Below are 23133 nucleotides of genomic sequence, written 5' to 3'. Positions count from 1 at the left end.
GTGGATAGATATGGCGATAGGCTACCAAAGAGTTCTAGAAAGAACTAATGATCTTAATAGGACATTTTGTTTTGATCTGTTGGAAGCAATCATACAACCTAGAGGTAGTAGAAAAAATATAATACATTTTCTACTGAGGATGGGAAGGGAGCACAGCATCTGTGGAGAAATTCTATCCTAAATACATGATCAACTATTTCTCTCCTGCCTTTCTAGTCATTTCTTTTATAATTTGCAAAGCTAATAGCAATGTTCCTGAAGTGATGCTAAATGTTCTCTCTAGATCATTAGACCATAGCTAAATTAAATCTGAAGGCTTTCCCACCACCCAGTCAGCTAGAGTTAAAAATGGATTTGAAAGACCATCAGAGAAACCTGAGAGAAGCAAGACAAGCAGGCACTGGAAAGGCCCGAACTCTGTCTTATGGTCAGCACGAAATTAGGTATGACTAGAAGTAAAAATGTATAAAGAAATGTTAGCATGGGGAAGTCAAGACCCACCCTCTTGCGCTTCCTTTAAACTGCCCAGCCATAAAAATAGAGAAGCATAGAAATAAATGCAAACATCATCATATGAAATCACACTAAATCAGCTAGGCATTTTCCACTGAGAAAACATTTATTTGATGCTTTAAGAAATACAAAATACTTCTTTCATAAAAACCCTGGGAGGGATTCAATGAAGCATTATTATATTAATTTAATAGATGATTAACTAGGACATAGAGAAGTTAATTAACTAGTCCAGGGTCACACAACTAGTAAATTCCAGAGCTAGCACATGATTCTCCAGACTTTGAGTGCCACTTTTTCTACAATGCCATTTTGAGTATTAGGTCATAATTAGAATTAACTAATATATGGAAATGTCTATTAGACTTTATGTGCTCTTTCATAATAAGAAAATACTAAGAGAATAGCGCATCCCACATAATCACAGCTTTTTACAAATATATTCTATTTTCTCTTTGACAATCTAAATATTCCATAATAGAGGTGATATGGGACTATGCTATTTTGTTCCATGGAGTTTGGTGTTACCATTGGTGTCTCTTAGACTAAGACAGACAGTTATCCATAACCTCACAAATTGAAAGGTAATATGGTTAAGTAGACAGTGTAGTGCACTTGGAGGCAGATAATACCTCACTTAAATTTCCATTTGAAATACTTCTCTTTACCTCAGTTTCTTCATTTTGTTTAATGAAAAGGTTAAACTAGATGACCTTTAAGGTCCCTTCCAGCTCTACAATTATGATCTTATATTCTAAAATACCTTTTTGGGGGAGAGGGGTCACTATAATATCTTCTGTCTGTGCTACAAATGGAACATTTAGCTACTGTTTAATTCTGATCTCATAAGCAAGAAGTTGATATTTTTATTTAATGAAAAAGTCTAACAATAAACAACTTTCTTTGAAATGAGTGAGAAATTCAATACTTCTGATTATTTCTTTTTTCCTCCACTTTGGATAAACTGAGCTTAAGTAACAACCTGCATTGCCAAAACTTTTTTTTTTAATTTACCTGGAAGTGCTAACTTTAGTTTTCCTCCTTTCTTTAAGGTTACTTTGCTGACACCTACTGGCTCTTCCATAGATACTAAGTTTACATAGAAACATGGGCTAGGTATGGCAAGAAGAATTCTTTAGGCAGAATACCACATGGTCTGGAAAAATTTTCAACTTATTTTTAATAAAAAATATATAGAATTGAAAAATATTACTTTTTTCCTGACAATGTATTATCAAAAGATTTATGTTCTCCCTGATATACTTACACACACACACACACACACACACCAAAAGTATGCACTTTAACGAAAAAGGAAAAAAAATGAAACCATCAGATACTTTTTTTTTAAAAAGTGCAATATTTAATTAAAATGTATTCTAAAAACTTTGATCTCAATTGACATATTCCTACTGAAAGGTCTTCAGGATTAGCAAATCAAGAAAGATGAAAAATCTTGTGTAAATCAATTAAGATAGCTTCTACTGAGAAGTTAATGGGAAATATTCATCCATCAACTGAGACCTGATAATTGCAACTTGTTGTTTAGAAGCATCTCCACTCTAAACTAAATTATATGAGCACTAATGGTTAACCAGATGTTATCAGGTCATTACTTATCCTTAGAGATATAATTTAAATGTGTGCCATAGAATGTCCGAAATGGAAGGGACTATAGAGATCATCAAATCTAAGTTTTTCATTTTACAGATGAGGAAGTGGAGATGCAGATTACATTAGATCATTTATCAGACACAAACTCCTAACTGACAAAATCAGGACAAGAATGAGCCTAGGTCTTCGGATTCCCAGGCCAATGTTATTCCAATTACACACTGATGTTCATAACATTTTGGATATTCATTTATCATTTGGAGTTGATTATTTCTGCTACTGTCTCAAACACACACACACACACACACACACACACACACACACACACACACTATATACTAAGGTCTGATCTGTAATGATCCTAGGTCAACGGAATACCTACAACTACAAAATAACACAATGCTTGAAATGAACAAGTTCTTAGATACTGTGGTTTCCTGTGAATCAGATGACTAATAGAACAAGGATCCCCAGACACCAGAATTATGATAATATCCAGCTTACAGTAGAGAAAAAAAATTAAATGTATCTACACATGCACAGTAAAAGGTAATGAAGCCCATAAGTACATAAGGGCTGTAAGAATAGTGAGAGAGACTTTTCATGTAGAGTCAGAGTAGATGGCTGCTGCCTTCCTTTATAACTCTGACATTCTGGAATTCTGGAACTGTCTGGACATTATGGCAGTGAAGCATAGAAGAGCCTGGGGGGAAAAGTAGCCTTTGGGGCAGTGAAGTCAGACTCATCCAAAATGCATGTCTTCAGGTCTTTAAGCAGAAACTAGGTGTCATCATCTCTTATCAGGTCCACAAATGGGGATTTGATTGTTATATGGTAGGACTTAGAAACCTCTATGATCCTCTCCAGTTCCCAAGTTTTGTGATTCTATACAACTGTAGCGAGAATGAAGATCAAAGATATCTAAATTGGCTATCTCACCAACTCCTCCCTTCTTTCTAGAAACTAGGATCTATGCATATGGAACACTGAAGGTACCAAATTTGGGGATGTGTTGGTTGGTTTTACCAAACTTCCTTTTCACCTCTATTTTATTCTTTTTATAAAGAATGACTGAGCATATTGGAGTGGGCTATATTAGAAAATGTCCATGATGTGAAAATGAAAAATAACAATAAAATTTATAGTGGGAATTTCTTTCATGTAAAGGTTGGACTTAATGACACCTGAGGTCCCCTACAACTTTCAACTTTTGTGATTTTAGTGACTGTGAGAATAGAAAGGAAAATAAAACTTATTAGAAAACCAAGGAGCCTGATAGCTGTATATAATGTGAGGGTAATGAGGAAAGAGATGAGGATAGTAAAAGAAGTAAATGCAAGAAAGGCAGGCAGGCAAACCTCTGAGAACAGTGAAGTAAGAGCAGTGATTGAAGAGCTGACCAAAATGGCTGCTTTGACAAGTACTGGGTTCCTCCTACTAGTTCTGCAACCTGAGGCTAGTTGAGCATTCATTAGATATGCTATACTGGGAGTCTTCTCATGTTTAGTTTAGCCTGGATGTCCAATAAAAGATCTACCCATTTTTAAATCTGTGATTTTGTAGCTATTAAGAACATAAATGAAATTAAGGTAATAAGGGTTATGAGAGTAATGATCACAATCAGAACAGTCAAGGCAGAGCCATCGAAAATGGTGGATCAAGGGGTACTGGGTTCTCTATTCTTGTGGGTCTTCAAGAATTGGCTGGATGACCACTGAGCAAGGGGTTATTATACAGGGGGTTCCTTGAACTATATGCCTACTGAATCCATTCTCAAATCCTAAATTCTATAGTTCAGTTTTTCTGTGGCTACAACATCCCTGACTCCTTTAAGGCAAACAAGAGCAGGGTGGTCATAACTGTCAAAATTATTTGGAAAGAGAGGTGATATCTCCACTTTTTCTTATCTTCGAATGAGTCTGGATGACCACTTATTGGGGGGCATGTTCCACTGGGAATTACTTTCATATAAGGGCTGCAATAGCTGGTCATTGAGGTTAGCTCCAACTTAAATTCTGTGATTCTATTGCTATGAGGGAATTTAGGGTTATGTGAACAATGAATGCAAGAAGTGTAGACCAATACAAAATGTTTGAATTGGGAGTTTTAGGTCACCCCTTTGTTGGTTTTTAAGGAGAAACTGGATTACCACTAATAGGATATATTGTAATGGATTCCATTTATTGAACTAGTTCTGTAATTCTATGATTTAGAAGGAAATCAAGGTTAAGAGGGCAGTGAGAGATATGAAGAGGATGAGAGGATTTAGGACAAAGAGGACTACCTGAAAAGCACTGGGCTCCCACTACTTAGAGGTCAGGTGTTACATGAGGTTAGATGAGTACTTATCTCATACGATACATTAGAGATTCTTTCATTTGGGAGATGGACTGGATGGCCACTGAAGTTTCTTTCAATTTTCATATTCCATGATTTTATAGTTGTGAGGCCAATGAGCTATCTAAAGGCCCTGATGGCTCTGAAGTCAGTGATGGCAGTCACATGAAGACAGTACTATTCAAAATGGTTGACTAGGGAAATGAACAGTTGGCTAAGAAGGTAGCGTTTGGGAATCCAATTTGGACTGCTGGACCGTAGGTTCAAATATGGGGATGACAGATCTATGTCAAGAGATGAAATGTACCTAACAAAGACTGATAAGAATATATTTGCTAGGTATACAGGAAATAGAGTGATAAGGACATTGAATGGAAAAAAAGAAAGAGCAGTAAACTGCCTCTGTATATCCCCAAGCTAGATATCATAGGGAGTAGCTGAAATGATGGAAAAGGAATAGCAGTTAAAACACTCAGAAGTTCACTGGAGGGAAAATGCAAGAAAGAAATAGTAAAACCTAATGGTATCAGATGACTATATACAAGTGCCCAAAGTTTAGGCAGAAAAAGAGGAACTAGAGGTCTTAATCCAAAGAGGCAAATGCCACCTTATAGGTATCACCGAGACTGTGGCATGACGGGATGAATAAACAGTTGGTTGGACAATAGCTGCAGATGGATATACCTTATTCTAAAGAAAAAGGATAGGTAATTGGGGGAAGGGATAGCACTAAGGAGGTATACTCATTTAAAGAAATTCAGGAAACAGAGTGGGGAGTGAGGAAGGATGACAAAGAATATTTCAATGAAGATCCGTGGAAAGAGAAAGAAAAATTAAGGATAAGACAAACACCCTGGACAGAAAGAGGAAATAGACGAGCAACTTTAAAAATAGATCCAAGTCCTGATACGGAAGCATGATATAATAGTGATAAGAGAACTCAATTATCCAGACATCTGCTGGAGAGTTCTTTCTGCTAAAAGCAATGGAGCTAATAACTTACTGACTCACCTTGCAGATAATTTCATTCTTCAAAAGGCAGACAAACCAACAAAGGGAAATTGCTTTCTAGATTCAACTAATGATGAGCTGCTATCCAACATAAGTAAGGAGATAGTAGGAGAAACTACCCCTGATACATTTGTTACTTGACTCAGAAGAAGTTTGTAGTAGGATATTAAAAGAACTAGAAGAATGTTGGCTTGTTTTTAACGTTATTTGAAAGATCATGGGAAATGATTAAGGTACCACAAAATTGGGAAAGAGCAAAATGTTTTCCTGATTTTTAAAGGGAAAATGAAGTCTGAAGATTATATGTAAGTGAGCCTGATTTTGATACCTGGAAAAATTTTAATGAATCATTTTCCCCAATTCTTTATTTATTTATTTATTTATTTATTTATTTATTTATTTATTTATTATTTTCCACAGTCTTTTCTTTTTAAATTTTGAGTTCTAGATTCTCTCCCTGCCTCCCTCCCTCCCACATCTCCTTCACCCGCTGAGAAGGCAAGCAATATGATATAAATTATATGTGTGAAATCATACAAAATATATGTTTATATTAGCCTTATAACAAAAAGAAGCAAAAATAAAAATAAAAAGCAGGAAAATTATATTTCAATTTGCACTCAGAGTTCATCGATTTTTTTTCTGGAGGTGGATAGCATTTTTTCATCATGAGTACTTTGGAATTATCTTGGATTATTGTATTGATGAGAGAAGCCAAATCTTTCAGTTAATCATCACTATAATATTGCTGTCATAGTGTGCAACAATCTCTCTGTTCTTCTCTCATCACTTTGTGTCTGTTTATATACATCTTGCCATGTTTTTCTGTAACCAGCCCCCTCATCATTTTTATAGCACAGTAGCACCCCCATCATAATGATATATCACAACTGGTTCAGCCATTGCCTGATTGATGAGCAACCCCTCAATTTCTAATTTAATGCCATGACAAAAAGAGCTGCTATAAATATTTTTATACTTTTTTATACTTTTCCTTTCTCTTTGATCTCCTTGGGATACAGACATAGTAGTGGTATTTCTCGATCCGAGGGTATGTACAATTTTATAGCCCTTTGGGAAAAGTTCCAAATTGTTTTCCATAATGGTTGGACCAATTCAGAGCTCCATCAACAATTCATTAATGTACCTATTTTCCCTCATCCCCTTCAGCATTTGTCATTTTTTACAGGTGTGTGTGGTACCGCAGAGTTGTTTTCATTTGCACTTCTCTAGTCAATAGTGATTTAGAGCATTTTTCATATGATTATAGGTAACCTTGATTTCCTCTTCTGTAAACTGCCTGTTTATATCCTTTGACCAATTATCAGTTGGAGAATAGCTATTATTTTTCTAGACTCGACTCAGTCCCCAATAGATTTGAGAAATGAGGCCATCAAAGAAACTAACTATAAAAATTATATTATTTAATTTTCTATGGTACTTTTTTAGTAAAATGTAGTTTCCCTGATTATCTTTTTATTTTTGCTCTTGCTTTGTCTGACACCATGATTTCTACCCCTGCCTTTTCACTTCAGCTGATTCTGCTAAAGCCTTTACTTTAACTTTGTGTGAATCTTTCTGTTTCTAGCATGTCTCTTGTAAACAACATATTGTTGTATTCTGGTTTCTAATCCATTCTGCTATACACTTATCTTTTATGGGTGAGCATTCACATCCACAGTTGTGATTACTGTGTATTTCTCACCATCCAGTTTTCTTCTGTCCACCCTTCTCTCTCTCTCTTTTTATCTTGTCCCTCCTCAAAAGCATGTTTTGCTGCTGACTACTGCCTCCCTTAATTCACTCTCCCTTTTATCATCCCCATCATACCTTTTATCCCTATACTCTCTATTTCCATATTAGGTAAGATAGATTTCTATGCCCAACTGAGTGTGTATGTATGTATGTATGTATGTGCATACATACATACATAATTCTTCTTTCTTTGAACCAATTTCAATGAGAGTGAGGTTCAAGCACTGCCCATCATCCCACCCCCTATTTTCCCTTCTACTACATAAGCTCTTATTTGCACACATCTTTTATGTGAGAAAATTTTGCCCGTTCTGCATCTCTCTTCCCCGTTCTCCCAGTGCATCTCTCTTACTCAACCCTTCATTTTTTTGGTTTCTTTCTAGAGATCATCCCAACATAATCGACTCACACCAGTTCCTTCTGTTTATATAGACTCCTTCTCGCTGCCATAATAATTTATAAAGTTCTTAGGAGTTGCATGTATCATCTTTCTATATAGGAATGTAAACAGTTTAACTTTATTGAGTCCCTTTCGTGTTTACCTTTTCTATACTTCTCTTGAGTATCCTGTTTGAATGTCAAAGTTTCTATTCAGCTCTGATCTTTTCATCAGGAATGTTCAAAAGCCCTTTGTTTCATTAACTATCCATTTTTCCCCTGAAGGATTAAAACTCAGTTTTGCTGAGTATTATATTCTTGGTTGTAATCCTAGCTCCCTTGCATTCCAGAATATCATATTTCAAGCCCTCTGCTCCTTTAATGTGGAAGCTGATAAATCTTGTGTAATCCTGGTGGTTCCAAGATATTTGAATTGTTTCTTTTCAGGCTGCTTACAATATTTTCTCCTTGGTGTGGGAGCTCTGGAATTTGTCTACAATATTTCTGGGAGTTTCCCATTTTGAGATCTCTTTCAAGAAGTAATCAGTGGAGTAATCTCTGGATCTAAGATATCAGGGCAGTTTCCTTAATAATTTCTTGAAATATGATGTCTATGCTCTTTTTTTAACCATGCTTTCATGTAGTCCAATAATACTTAAATCACCTCTTCTCTATCCATTTTTCAAGTAAGTTGTTTTTCCAATTAAATAGTTTTACTTTTTCATTTTTTGGACTTTGTTTTATGTTTCTTGAAGTATCATGGAGTCATTAGTTTGCACTAATTCTAAAACTAATTCTAATTTTTAAGGAATTATTTTCTTCAATGAGCTTTTGTATCTCTTTTTCCATCTGGCCTATTCTTTTGAAGGAGATCTTTTCATCAGTAAATTTTTGTGCCTCCTTTACCATTATGCAAATTCTGGTTTTTTGGTGTTATTTTCTTCAGTATTTTTATGCCTTTTTTCCCAAGCTCTTAATTGCTTCTTTACAATTTTCTTGCAGCACTCTCATTTCTTTTCCCAAATTTTCCTCTACCACGCATCTCTTTCTTTAACTCTTCCAGGAATTCCTGCTAGCTTGCATCCAATTAGCATTTTTCTTTGAGGCTTTGCTAGTAGTTGTTTTCACATTGTTGTTTTCTTTTGAGTTTGTGTCTTGATCTTCCTTGCCACTGTCATAGGTTTTTATGGTCAAGTTTTTTTTGTTGTTGTTGCTGTTGTTTGCTTATTTTACCAGAGTGTTTGTTCATTTTGAACTTTATGTTGAAGTTGGGTTCTGTTCACCTGATAGTGGTGAGGCACTACGTCAAGCTTCATGCTTTTTTGTGCTTCTGTCTTCAGAGCTGGTTCTGGGGCTCTGCAACTCTTTGGCATTTTCAAGGTGGTGTGATGTGGGCAGAGGTGTGGTCACTGCTCTTCTGGTCTGTACTCTGATCTTTACTCAGAAAGGGCTTCTGCTTTCCTGAAACCTCAATTGCCTCAGCTTCTCTTGGAACAGTGATCTGGTCCCCTGTTCTTCTGTAGCCACAAGTGCTAGCACTTCTCTGGGCCCTGTGACTGTGATCAGATCCCCTGTTCTCTTATAACCAGTTACAAATGTTCCTCTCTGAAAGTAATGTTGTGTTTTTGACAAAATATCTCATATTATTTTGGAGGGCAGTGACATGTAAAGTAAATAATATTGCATTTAGATGTATTCAGAGCTGATTGGATATGGCTGGACTCCAAAAGTAGTTAATACTTTGGCATGAGATCTCCAGTGGTGTACCCCAGGGATCTGTGCTTGGACTTCTGCTGTTTATATTGTTGTTGTTCAGTCATTTCAGTCATGTCTGATTCTTCATGACCCCATCTGGGTTTTCTCGGCAAATATATGGAGTGGTTTGCCCTTTCTTTCTCCAGCTAATTTTACAGATGAGGAAACTGAGGCAAACAAGGTTAAGTGACTTTCCCAGAATCACACAGCTAGTAAGTTTCCAAGGCCTGATTTGAACTCAAGTCTTCCTGACTCCAGGTCCAACTCTCTATCCACCGAGCTACCTACTTGCCAAACTTGGGCAGATTAACTCTTATCAAAGACTTGGATGAAAAATATATGGCATAGCCATCAAATATTCACATCATACAAAGCTGAGAGTGATAAACTAACACAATGAATTATAATTAGGGTCAAAAAAGACCTTAGGCTAGAGAATTTACCTCATTATAATTTAAATTCAATTGAGATTAATGTAAATGCTTTCACTTTGGTACAAAAATCTACAGCTATAATATGGGGAAACATGTTTGGATGCAAATTAAAAATAGTTTTACTGAACTTTGAATTCAATATAGGTCAGCAGGGTAATGTGGCAACCAAAGAATTTACTCTGATCTTGAATTACATGAATAGAAGCATGACTTCCAGAGAAAAGGAGCTGATAGCTCCCCTGTATTCGGGTCTTCTCTCATCACAAATGGACTTTCGTGTGCAATTCTGCAGGCCATAGCTTAAGAAGCAAGGTTGCCAGAACAGTTAAGAGCTTTAAGCCGATGTTATAAGACGATTGACTGAAAGAACGAATGGTGTTCATCTTGGAGAAGTGAAGCCTGGGGATATGGGGTAATAACTGGTAGCTGTTGTCAAGTATTTGAAGGGCTGTCATATAGAAAAGAGATTAGACTTTTTATGTTTATTGCAAATTAATTGCAAATTGCAAAGAGGTTAGTTTACCTGTTTTGTTAGAAAAGACAAAAAAACCTTCCTAACAATTAGAGTTTATTAGAAGTGGGAAGATGTTCCTGGAGAGCTGGTGTCTTCCACTTACTTGAATATCTTCAAGCATAGGTTTGACTATCATTTGTTGTGTATATTGTTGGTGGGATTTGGGAGGGAGTGAATTGGGATGACTAGATAGCTACTGATGTCTTTTCCAGCTCTCAAATTTTGGGATTCTGTGATCTCTCACAGTTGTTCATATTTTAGGCTCTAGTTTTTATATATTTGATTTAAGGCAAAAGCATGCTTGATTGCCACTTCTGTACGCAAAAAAGTGTCTGAGTTAAAATACATATATAAATCTGATACAACAATAGCCAGTTTTCATCATTCGTGTTACTATCAGGATTATATCCTCCCTGTTCCCCAAGCATGGTCATATCTGCCATTAACACAAATGGAGGACTATGAATGCATATCAAGAATAGATGATAGCCCTCAAAGGAGAGAACTTGTTTTGACACAGCTACAAAGCAGGAAGACTCTATGAAATGAGTGCATATATCAGAGCTTTGCAGGCAGATCAGGTCTGTGAGTTTTGAAATTAATTTTCCCTAGGTAGAATCTCCAGACGATTTCTCATTTGTAGTACTCTGGTTTTCTGAAGTCATTTTCATTTTAAAAGGCTTGATTATTTCTAGCATTATTGCCATTTCAATTCAGTTTATCATACCTTCAAACACTCCACAGGAAAAATCATTATTGGTTTCTCCATTATTATCATATGCCAAAGTAGGCCAACTGGACAACAAATATGTCTCCCTCAGGCTGAATCCAGGATGATTACTGATTTTTGTTTATAAGAAATTAATGAAGGGGAGCTAAGCAAGACAAAACTTGGGGTGAGTTTATATGAGTATATATGTACACATAAAGAAACATATACAGAAATGCATATATATATATATATATATATCACATTTGTTTGCATATACACATGTATATAAAAATGTTTATATTTATGTATATGCATATGTGTATACATATAGCATACACAGTCTGAGTGATACTTAAAACTTCCAGGAAAGAGAATCATACAAATATAGGACATTAATCTTATTTGATGAATTATATTTTATAATCTGCACATAGCCATAGCTGCAGCAAAAGGCATTTTGTTTATATACAAATGTATGTGTGTGTGTATATATATATATATATATATATATATATATATATATATATATATATATATATATATATTTATTTATATATTTGGTGACTGTTTTCCCGCCAAACAACTGCAAAAGGATTCTCTTCTCTGGGGAGGAAATGTTCTCCCTCCTCCCCCTTTTGCCAAAGACCAAAAAAAGAAGGAAGTTTAACAGACTTCTCTGACAGAGTTCATGAAGATAGGGGAGAAAGAGGAAGAGAGAGGGAGGGAGAGAGAAAGAGGAGGGGGAGGAAGGGTGGGAAGAGGAGGAGGAAGAGAGAGAGAGAGAGAGAGAGAGAGAGAGAGAGAGAGAGAGAGAGAGAGACAGACAGACAGACAGACAGACAGACAGACAAGGCTGTGAGTTCAACTGATATGATAGGTAGAGACTTGGATGAGCTAAGTTAGGAACTTCATAGAAAGTAAGGAATGACCAGAAGAGCAACAAGTAGTAAAGTAGCTGACAAATACAGGCAGGAGCAGTTATTTTTAATAATGATACTAAAGTTGTCCATTAAAGTTTTTCATCCCCTTATTTTGATTTCAGGAACAAAAAAAACAATTGCTATACCTTCCCCTCTTAGAGTATGAGTCTTTAGAAAGACTTCATTTCCTAGACTACTTCAGCAAGAAGGGGAAAGAAACTATACTTTTACAGATACATAACGGAGGATGTTTTTTGCTGTTCTATGACTTCAGTGGTGTTCATTGTTTCTTGTCTGGTTCTGTTAATATGGTAAAAACCAAAAATCAATGTAGGTAGGCCTTAATTCACATCAGAAATGAACAATTTTCATATTATATGGAGTCAAGTGCTTCAATGCCATTAAAAGTCTTCACAATTTTGAGTCCATGATGGTCCAGTAATGATACCTCAAAAAAGGTTATTTTTTTTGCAGGGGGGAAGGCAGGGCGATTAGGGTTAAGTGACTTGCCCAAGGTGGTCACACAGCTAGTAAGTGTGTCAAGTGTCTGAGTCAAAAAGGTTATTAATTAAACAAGCTTGAATTTCTGTTCATGAAACCAGTAGATGAATGAATGAATAAGTGAGTAAACTATAAATTTAGGTCAAAGTGTTACGCTCTATGCAAAGGTTATAGGCTCTTATAGGATATACATTGAAAGAATTTTTTCAAGTACAGTTAATTATCAACATTCCCACTTTTAATTTTCATGACTTCAAGCATTCACATGATTTTATTAGTAACTTCATTGTCACTTTTGTGTTGGCAACCATGTACATTCATTGCTAAGTGAAATAGTGAAAAAAAGGAGAGGTGTGATGCCCACAAATTTGTGGCGCAGCTGGTAACCTACTAGGCGCTTCATTTGTCCTGTTCACCCTACCATTGTAGACTAAGTTCCTCCCAGTGCATTTGTTGCACATTTTCATTGTTTGCCTTAAAACTTAAGTTTTGTGTTGCAATTTTGCCCCAAAGCATAGTGCAAGTCCTTTGGACTCTAAGCCCAAACATGCAAAGTCAGTGATATGGCTTAGTGAGAAAATAAAGGTGTTAAATGTCACATCAGAATGTCTGCAGCTACTGTTGAGAGAACAATCAGCTAGCTAAAGATACAGAGGCTGTCAATCCCATCATCAGATGTATTATTTGTTATGCTCCCATTCTCTGAGATCCTTAAGGATCTCAAATGGTACATGAAGCAGATATTGATTATAGGTTATTTCAAGCCAGTGCATCCTTCATGATTTCCAATGTCATCCACCTGTTTGTGAAGGTCAGAGTGTCAAAGGTGATGTCAAGACCTCACCAGTTATCAGTGACTTCTGACAGCAACAATTAAAGTCACAGAAACCTCTCTCTTGATTTTTAGAGGGTGCCAAAGTAGAGAGGTTTACAGCAGTATAGTATACAGTACAACACCCTCACACTGATATCTGAAGGTAAGATTCAAGTTAAAATTTTTTATTTTTAAGAATTTTATTTGCCATATAGTATTTATCATTGTCAGAAATCAATGTTCTGTTTTGTTTTGTTTTTTTTATTGAGATGTTAACACAAAAAGTCACAGAATTCTATGGAATTACTAGCAAGAAAATATGCTTTGCATGTTACCAATTTTATTTTGTTACTGCATTTATGGGTTATTTCATGGTTACTGGGTTAGGAAAAGTGCATATTATCACAATTAAGGTTTTGTTATAAATAATTATATGCAGAAAAGTATATTTTCAGCAATCTCTAGTGAAAGATTACAGGTTTTGGTGGCCCTGGAAACTTAATCCCCTATTTCCCATAGGTTCAATGTATCAACATTTATGTTTTTTTAACTTCTGCACTGTTTTCCAGGAACATTACTCCTATGAAAGTTGAGGATTGCTTATACAAGGATATTACTTCTGAGCATAAGAAGTATGAAAGATTAGGAAATTTGGAGGAAAAGGATAGGGGATATTAAAGGTTAACATCAATTTTGAATATTTTCAAGGCCTATTGTCTTTTTTCTTCTTGTTTTATGATATACAATCTTGCCACTGTTGGAGGTCCCTCAAAATCAGGACAATAAAATGACCCAATGATTTTGAGTGAGAAACATTTTCATTAAAATAGGAAGCAATCTGTATGTGCTTTCTCAGTTGTACTATAGAGGACTCCAGCTAAGAAGCACATTCAATTTTCCTTCATTATTCATTGTTGGAATGCATGGGGTTTTAAAAAACCTTTAAGGGTAATGAGAAATATGAAATGTGTTATTATACTGAAAATTTTAATGATCAAAGAAACCTGGGGCTTAAGTAACTGAGATAACACTTACTGTCACCAACATTCCATATTTACTAAAAATAGATTGCAGTTATGTCAGCTAATTTATATTTAATCCATCCTTGGAATAATTTATTCATAAACTGAACTGAAATCATAATAAAACCAGAGCAAGAATTTGGGAATTGGAGGGAGAGGAGAAGGATGAGGGGGAGTTGGACATCAATATCATGATTAAACAATGTCTCTGTATTAAATTATACCAGGAAAGAAAAAAAAGAACTGTCTGAAATTTTGGTTTCTCAGAAATGAGAATGAGATATCAAACAAGGAAAAATTTATATAATATCAATGTTTTGCTCTATGTTAGCTCTATGTTTTGCAATTAATGTAGTAGATAAAAAGCAAGTCTTCAAGTCAAGAAGACCCAACACATAATAGACATTATGATTATAGGCAAGTAACTATAACTTCTCTGTCCCATGTAGCTCTCATAGATTTTGATTTCCAGGCAATTTGCGAATCTGCATTATTGGAAGGAGTTTCAATACAGGGAGGTCCCCACACGGAGGGAAAAACAGATGCAGATGAAAGGCAAACAAATAGCAACAAGCACAGCAGCAATGAAATATGCTCAACATACTGTACTGTATTCCTGTCCCAGAAGAAGGATAACTTCTGAGTACAAGTACAACCTCACTTGGGCATTTGTGCTTCCCAGTATTCAGCACAGTGTGATGCATACAGGAGGTGCTTAATAACTTCCTAATTATTGATTTGTTGATCAAGCAGTTTACAATATATTGAAACAGACAGACTAATACATGTGAAAAGAAATAATATAATAAATATCATATAATAAGTAAAGATGATATTATAATTGACATAATATGTAAATGAATATGAAACTGGTGTAGGAGGATAAGTATACTAACAGCTTCAAAAATATTAGTGTAGACTGAGAAAGACATCATAGTAGAAGCAGAATGGAATTAGGATTTGAATGCAATATTTTTTTTAAATTACCATATTTCATCACTATGTTATAGTAGAAAACCTTGGAATCGGAAGACCTTGATTGGAGCTCTGGTTCTGTAACTTACTGTAAGCACAATTACTCTGAGCTCTGTTTTTCTTCTCTATAAAGGGGGCATAGTCATGTTTCCACAACTAGCTTCACAGGATCTTTCATAGTAGTCAATGAGAAAATGCATGCAATGCCCTTTGCAAAGTCTTTTGTATAAATATTAACTATTTCATAGTCATAATATAAATAACTGAAATTGATTATTATTTGACTAAGTAAAGTTGAAGTGTAAGACCATATGGTTTCATGTTGCTTTTTCATCGTCTAGGTCAAGAGAATACTTAAACAGCTTAACCCTTTAAAGGTAATGTGTATTCATTTTACAACTTTACATATGTACCAGGCTTAATTCAGATCGATCACAATGGCTGGTTATGTTTTTAATCTGCTGGAAGATTATTTCCAGTTCTTCAAAAGTTATTTGTATAGACTGAATTCTTAAGTATTAGCTGACTACCTTCACTAAATGTATGAAAATATTAAATGTTCCAAAGCATTAGTCATAGCTAGAAATTTGGGAGAAGCAAGAATTTGTCTCAGAGAGGTCATTAATGAAACAAGTTTGAATTTCTGTTTACAAAACAAATGATCTATAAATTTTGCTCAAAGTGTTATGTTCTGAAGCAGTTTAGGAAATATTTCTATTAGGTACTGACTAATAGAGATTGAATCTCTCTATCTCACCTGCGAATTACAGTGGCCACTCGTGGGCCCCATTCCACAACTATCACTACGGAAGCTTTAACCTGCTTTTTTTCTGATATGGGCTAGTTCACCCCTCCTTATACAGCTTGGTGATCCTCCACTCCAAGGAGTGCATGATTTAAGTGCCAGGCTTAGTGAGAGATGCAGAAAGACTTTAGCTCTACTAAATATCAGAACACCTGAACTCAAAGATATTTTTAATCACAAATTTCTATGATGACATTATTTACATTACCTCTGTATAATTCCTTAGTTACAGTATCTTGCTGTCCACTTATATCCACCATATAATTTCCACTGCTCTTTGATGATACTTACCAACAATTCTTCATAGACAGTAGTATTCCACAACTCATAGCCATACAACATCACTTAAAGAATATCAGCGTTCAATAAATAGCCCTACAAAATCTGGTATTCCCTGCTTGGATGGGCATGGAACTTTTTCCATCATTCAAATCAAATAAATATAGAGTCAACAATAAATAGTGTTACATTATATTCTGTGATCCTTTCAAAGGCGTGACTATAAAAATACCATCTCATGTATAAAAACTATAGGTTTTGCTCATTTTTTAATTATTCTTGCTACGTGGATAGAGAACATTTGTAAATGTTTTGTAGAAGTGGAAATTTAATGTATGTGCAAGAAGTTACTAATGACCTTTAAATTCTCTCAATGATAGTAATTCTGAATAATAGTTACAGCCTTTCTTGATGATTTTTCCTAAATATTGGCTCTCATCCTACTCTGATATCTTGAGAAATGATGTCTCAGTGTCCTCCAAGTTGTGTTGTCTCCTACATAAATATTCTCCATGGGTTCTTGGTCTAACCCTATTCTTTCCATACTTTTTGGGTGCTATTTCTATTTTCTCATATAGGACAATTGTAAGGATATAAATATGCTGGCTCAATTGATGAACATATAGTTTGCTACATGAACAACAAATCTTTTATATTATTCCTCAATTTTTATTCTTCTTTCCAGTTTCATCCCTAAATGTTCTTGATTCGGGTTTCATGCCAGTCTTTCTGCAAACTTGAATTTGCTTTACTACTTCATATTACTTAATAAAGTTCTACAGATTATCATCATCCATCACCCTCCTCCATAAGATTTTGCAAATGAGTTTATATTATAAATTGATGCTTCCCATGAAAATGATCTGTACTCCTTCACTTGTTAAGGGGATCAGTCATTTCAGGTCTGAGACATTTTCTAGGATTATTTGTGGTGATTGTTTCATGTTAGTTTAACTTTCATAGGAAATTATGATATTTTGTAAGTTACAGACTTTACACTTGGCAAGAATGATGGCTTGTTTGATTAGATCAGGCTGAAGCTGTTTTAATTGCAGACTATGTCATCTGGCCTGTATCTTCTAGTTTAGTGTTAATTTTTAATCTTTGTTCTAAAGCGTCTGTGATCTGACTACATACAGAAAGCTGATTTGGAAATGAATCCCTCATCAGTAAACAGTCATTTCAGCTAAGATAATGTTGTTTGCTTGGTTTTTGTGATATTATGTGGTGCATGTCCTATCACATGCCTTTTGCCTCTTTTGAAGAAAGAAAGGATAAATGGATGGCTGAACGAATGAATGGATGAATGGATGGTGGATAGATGGATAGATGAACAATGTAGGCAGGCAAACAAGCAAGGAGAGAATGAGAGAGAGAGAACGAACAAATAAAGAGAGAATGAGAGAGGGAGAGAGACAGAGACAGAGAGACAGACAGACAGACTGACAGATGCAAATACACAGAGAGAGAATGAATTATAAGGCTGCTGTAGCATAGTCCTCAGTCCTTTGGTCCTTCACATCTTGATCCTGAGTTACAGAGTTCAATATTTTTAATACCCTCCCTTTATTACCAGTTTTGTACTCAAAGAAGCATGAAAGTATCATAAAGTGTATGATCTGGAGGGTCTTAAGTTCTTTGTAGAATCTCTCTGCCTCACTCTCTGCAACTGATGCTGGCATAGTAGCTTCAGTTATGCACATGCTGGTCTTTTTCTTTATGTTTATCATTCATCCTGCAAGATGAGATGACCAAGGAAATATTCATTTTTACTGCCTTTAGATGCAACATAAACTAACTTCTTCCATTTAACTGTACCTTTCTTTTATCTTCTTTTTTAAAATATAAGAATAAGAATGTTCACACTGATATGATTTAGTTATTCCAGTAGTCTGTTAACTGCTGGCTTTTAGGTGAGGGTCACACACTTTAGGGGTACTAATAGTTAAATTACATATGGCTTAATAACTGTGTGATTCTTACCATGGTCTACCTGGTTTTCTTACATTCCGCCGCCGTTACTACAGAAGCAGAGGGTTAACAGGGGATTGTGGACCATTTTGTAGTTTTCTTTCTTTCATAGGCTGCTGTGGCTACAGAATTCACCCTCAGGTGGCCAGCCTAGAGATCATGAGTTTCTTTATATTTAGGTAGGTTGATTCTTGGGCATCAGATGCCATCTGTTTTCAGGACTATTTGGGAAGTTGTTCTCATCATACTAGAAGTTGGCAGAGCTTGTGCTCTAGGTCACTTCAATGCCACAAGGAGGCATTAAAGGAGGACTTTTGTGATGGTAAGGACTTACGTGAAATGCAGAATTGCACATGAAGTACTTGTTTCTTTAAAAAGTTACCCTAGGTGTATGTGTGTGTATGTATGTATGTAAATAGATAGATATAGATGTATATGCATGTATATGTATATACATATGTATGTGTATATAAATAGATTATTCATCTATTTATCGGTGGTGAGAATTTTGTTTAAATTCCTCTGGAGCTCAGGAAACAGAGAATTGAGTAGAGAGTTCCATCCAAAGTTTGAAGTATTGATTTGTAATCGGCAATACTGTTTTTGGTAGCAATATGACAAAACCGCAGATCAGCTTCTTAAGAATTAAATAATCCAAAGAAAGGCGATTGCTTTCCATTGTTCTGGATTTCTTTTCATTGCCTTTTATGTTTTCTCCAAAGCTATTAACGGTTAACATTTGTGAACTTGAGTGCCTATGGGTAATTCCTCCAAGTTTAGCTAAGGCTAAGGTGTTAATGTCTATAAATGTGATATTTATGGAGACTTAGAGGACTGCTGGATATTTTGATACTTATGTCACCATAAACTTTGCGTGGGCAGAACAGACTTCTTGTCTCTTTGGACTTCTCAGGAATCAAGCAACATCAACTTTAGCTGTGCCTTATTTCAAGATAAACCAAATCTCATTTCTTAGGAATAAAGCTCAAGATAAAGAATCCGTGAGACCTGCCTTTTCTTAATCATTTATTTCCTTCCTAACATTGCTTGGCCTTTATAATCACATTTTACAAGCAAAGACTAACTCACACTGGTTTCAGCAAAACTGTGAAATGGACGACCAAAGTTTCTGACACCGTAAGGAGTATTGTCTCCAGAGTGAACAACTTTATCTTTCCTCAGACAAAGATTTTGCTCTCCACAAATAAGAGAGTAATGAGATCTTATTTCAACAAAATACACACATTATACGATGCCATACTATGGGACACATTTTTAGGATGAAATGGTTTGTGAGAATTTTGGAAGGGCTGTCAATGATGCTAGGGTTATATAGTTCAAAAAATAATTCAGAAGCAAGTATCGAAAAGTTCAGCTTTTCTAATTGGGTGATATTTACAAATGACTGTAAATACGGAAGGGAGACAGCTGGGTGGCTTAGTGGATAGAGCATTAGACCTGGATTCAGGCCTAGAGTCAGGATTTGAACTTAAGTTCAAATCTAGCTTCTGCCACTCATTAACTCCGCAACCCTGTGCCAGTCACTTAACCTCTGTTTACCTTAATCCACTGAAGAAGGAAACAGCAAACCATTCCAGTGTCTTTAGCAAGAAAATCCCATACAGGGTCACGAAAAAAATCATACGTGACTACATGACTTAACAAATAAATATCGAAGAATATGGCATTTTTGCAATTGAAAGAGGTGTCACTACTTTAGATCTTCCCCCTGCAAATTTTTCCAACCTAAAAATCTCCATTCACTCTTGATTTGGCTAATGAGTTTGTGTACGTGTGTATGTGTGTGTATTATTTTAAAAGAACACATTTGTACTTTAAAACAAGTGATTTTTTAAAAATAAAATAACATCACAATCGAACATCTGTTGTTTACTTTAAATGTCCCCGTTGTCATAAGATAAGTAGGATCCACTGGTATTTGAGGGAAATAAATAATCTGCTTTACTCATCTGGAAAATCAGTCAATAACGGTATAACTGGACAACATCGGGTGTGAACGTCAACTTCAATCTAACTTTAAATGGCACATTACGCTATGTGCTTATTATGTTTGTAGAATGTCAGTGTCATGCAGAGGAAAACAGCAGGATTTCTGTTTTTACTTTGAAATGGACCCACCAAAGAGCATCAGTTTAAAAAACTGAAATGAAAGAACCCCAAGGAAACATTTCTTTTTCAAACTAGAAACAAAGAGTAAAGGGCTTATAGAATATCTTAAAGAAGCACAAAACTTTATAGCTAGGAAGGACAGACTAGTGAAAAATCTTTCATTTTACTGAGGTAATTGAGGTCCATAAAGGAGAGAAAGTCACTGGCAGAATCAAAATTAGAATACATGTCACCTGGTGCCCAGCCCAGGGTTCTTACTAGGACTCCATATTGCTTCTCCTATTTCTTTACTAATAGTTCAGATGTACCATATGATTTTGGTAGGACTAAGCTGACCAATCATTTTAAGGAAGGGCTAGTTACCTTACTTTTCTGAAGACGCATTACTGTCACAGGAAGTAAGCTCCTATTTTTCTCTTCTCTATGTGAGATGGAATGTAGCATAATGGCCTGGAAATCAGAAGATTTGGGTTCTGATCCTGGGTCTAACACTTTTTAGTTGTCTAAACCAGCACAAGTCACTTAGCTTACTAAGGCTTTGTTTCCTTATCTATAAAGTGGGGATAATGATAGTTATATTACCTGTGAATAAAGTTCTCTGTAAAAGCCAGAAAATACTAAATAAATTTTAGTTGTAGTTGTTAGGTTCCAAGTAGTTCCTCCCATCCCCAATAACACTTTTATTATCCCAACTTGCGGACGTAATTGTAAACAGAGGAGGTTAACCATTCATTTTAATTTACTAGGAGAGGAAGCTTATCTCTACGCCTCATAATTCCATCTCCTATTTGGTAGAGCAGTTGAGAATTTCATAACTTCCATTTATAGGAGGATAACTTCCCAGCAACTGGAATTCATGAGGAATAAACTTCCAATTTCTTAACCTGCCATTTAAGTAACTCTACACCTTAGCCCCTACCTAATATCTAGTTTTATCATTACTTTTTTAGATAATGGGGCAGGAGGGAATGTAGGGAAGAGAACAATGCCAGGCACTGTACCCAGAACTTTAGAAATATTTTCTCAATTATTGTTCACCAAAACTCCAAAATCCCCATTTTACAAATGAGGAAAGTTGAGGTAGACAGAGATTAAGTGACTTGCCCAGGAAGAACCATGTAGTACCTGATTTGAACGCAATACTTCCGGACTCCAGGACCAACGAAGGTTCTATCCACCGGATCACCTGGCTGCCTCTGGATCAGACGTGTCAAACACACACACACACCCAACACTCCTGAGTGTTCCCCAGTCCTGAGAACTAGGTTAAAATGTAACTGGGAAGTATTTAACAAAATAAGTAAAATTACAATACAAGATAATGTTAATTTGTGGTTTTCTAAATCGATATGCCACCTGAAGGGATCCGTTTGTATTTGAGTATGATTACTCCTTCGCTTAAGAAATAAGTCACGTAGCTCTTTTCGGGCCCTTTGTGAAGCGCGCTGGAGGCGTGGCGTCCTGCCGGCCGAGAAGCCGGTCGCCAGGAGCTGGGTGTGTCTGAAGACGTACTTGACGTCCGGCGGTCCCGCCAGAAGTTGCGCCTGGACTGGGAGCTGAAGGGGATCCACGAGTACGTGCTCCGCAAAAAGCGCGAGGTGTTGCGGCTCTAGTTCAAGCTGGCGAAGATCCGCAACGCGGTGCGGAAGCTGCTCACGCTGAAGGAGAAGGACATGCGGCGGCTGTTCGAAGGCAACGCCCGGCTGCAGCGGCTGGTGCGCATCGGCGCCCAGGACTAGGGCAAGATGAAGCTGGACCATGTCCTGGGCCTGAAGATCGAGGGCTTCCTGGAGCGGCGCCTGCAGACGCAGGTTTTCAAGGTAAACCTGGCCAAGTCCTCTGCCCACGCGTGCGTGCTCATCCGCCAAAGGCAAATCAGGGTTCGAAAGCAGTGAACATCCCCTCCTTCATCGAGCGCTTTCACTCCTAGAAGCACTTAGACTTCTCCCTGCGCTCACCCAGTGGGGGTGGCTGGGCTGTCAGCGTCAAGGAAAAATGCCAAGAAGGGTCAAAAAAAGTTTACCACATTGGCAAAAATAAAACTCTTTAAATTGTGAAAAAAAAAAAGGCATGTACCTGGGCACTTCAATGCCTTTGCTCTTGATGCTTTCCAGCTTAAAATGCTGTTCTCTGTCCTTTCTTCTTACCTAAGTTCTATCTTTTTTAGCCCCTACTTAAGTCTCACTTCCTCCCGGAAGCTGTCCTTAATAACCTCAGCCGGAAGTTTGGAACAGAAGTATCTAGTGGTTTGCTGGTAAATATTGAACAACCAGTAACGTTTGTTTTAAATGTATACATAACACACTTTTAAGTTGACACTGCATTGTTGACATTTTTTCCGTAACTTTCATAAGACTAGCCAACTTTATATACATACATATGCACATATATACAAAAATCAGGAATATATATATATGTATGTATGTACATATATACATATACACACATCATGTACACATACAAAGTCAGATAGGCAGACAATAGATAAATCTTTCTGATTTGTAGCACTTGCAGATTTCAAAGTAGAAATTCTCATATTTAACATTTGGCTCTGCTGAGCTAGTTCCAACAGGTTGCCTGGATGCATCTAAAAATAAATAACAATACAAGGTAGCAAATGGTATTCCTTCACCTGGCTTGTGAAGGTTAAGTAGTGTCTCAGGCCTTTTTGTATTTTCAGAACCTTGTACTTG

At 36.3% G+C, this 23133-nt stretch overlaps 1 pseudogene; it reads left to right on the top strand.

Annotated features, from left to right (window-relative positions):
• Positions 1 to 348: 348 nt before the first annotated feature.
• Positions 349 to 22490, top strand: LOC118838036 (annotated as a pseudogene).
• The last annotated feature ends 643 nt before the right edge of the window (positions 22491 to 23133 follow it).

Source organism: Trichosurus vulpecula, chromosome 1 (genome assembly GCF_011100635.1).
Source record: "Trichosurus vulpecula isolate mTriVul1 chromosome 1, mTriVul1.pri, whole genome shotgun sequence".
Taxonomy (NCBI): Eukaryota; Metazoa; Chordata; class Mammalia; order Diprotodontia; family Phalangeridae; genus Trichosurus; species Trichosurus vulpecula.
Note: the sequence above shows the minus strand (reverse complement) of the source record. Positions and strands in the feature narration are given on the sequence as shown.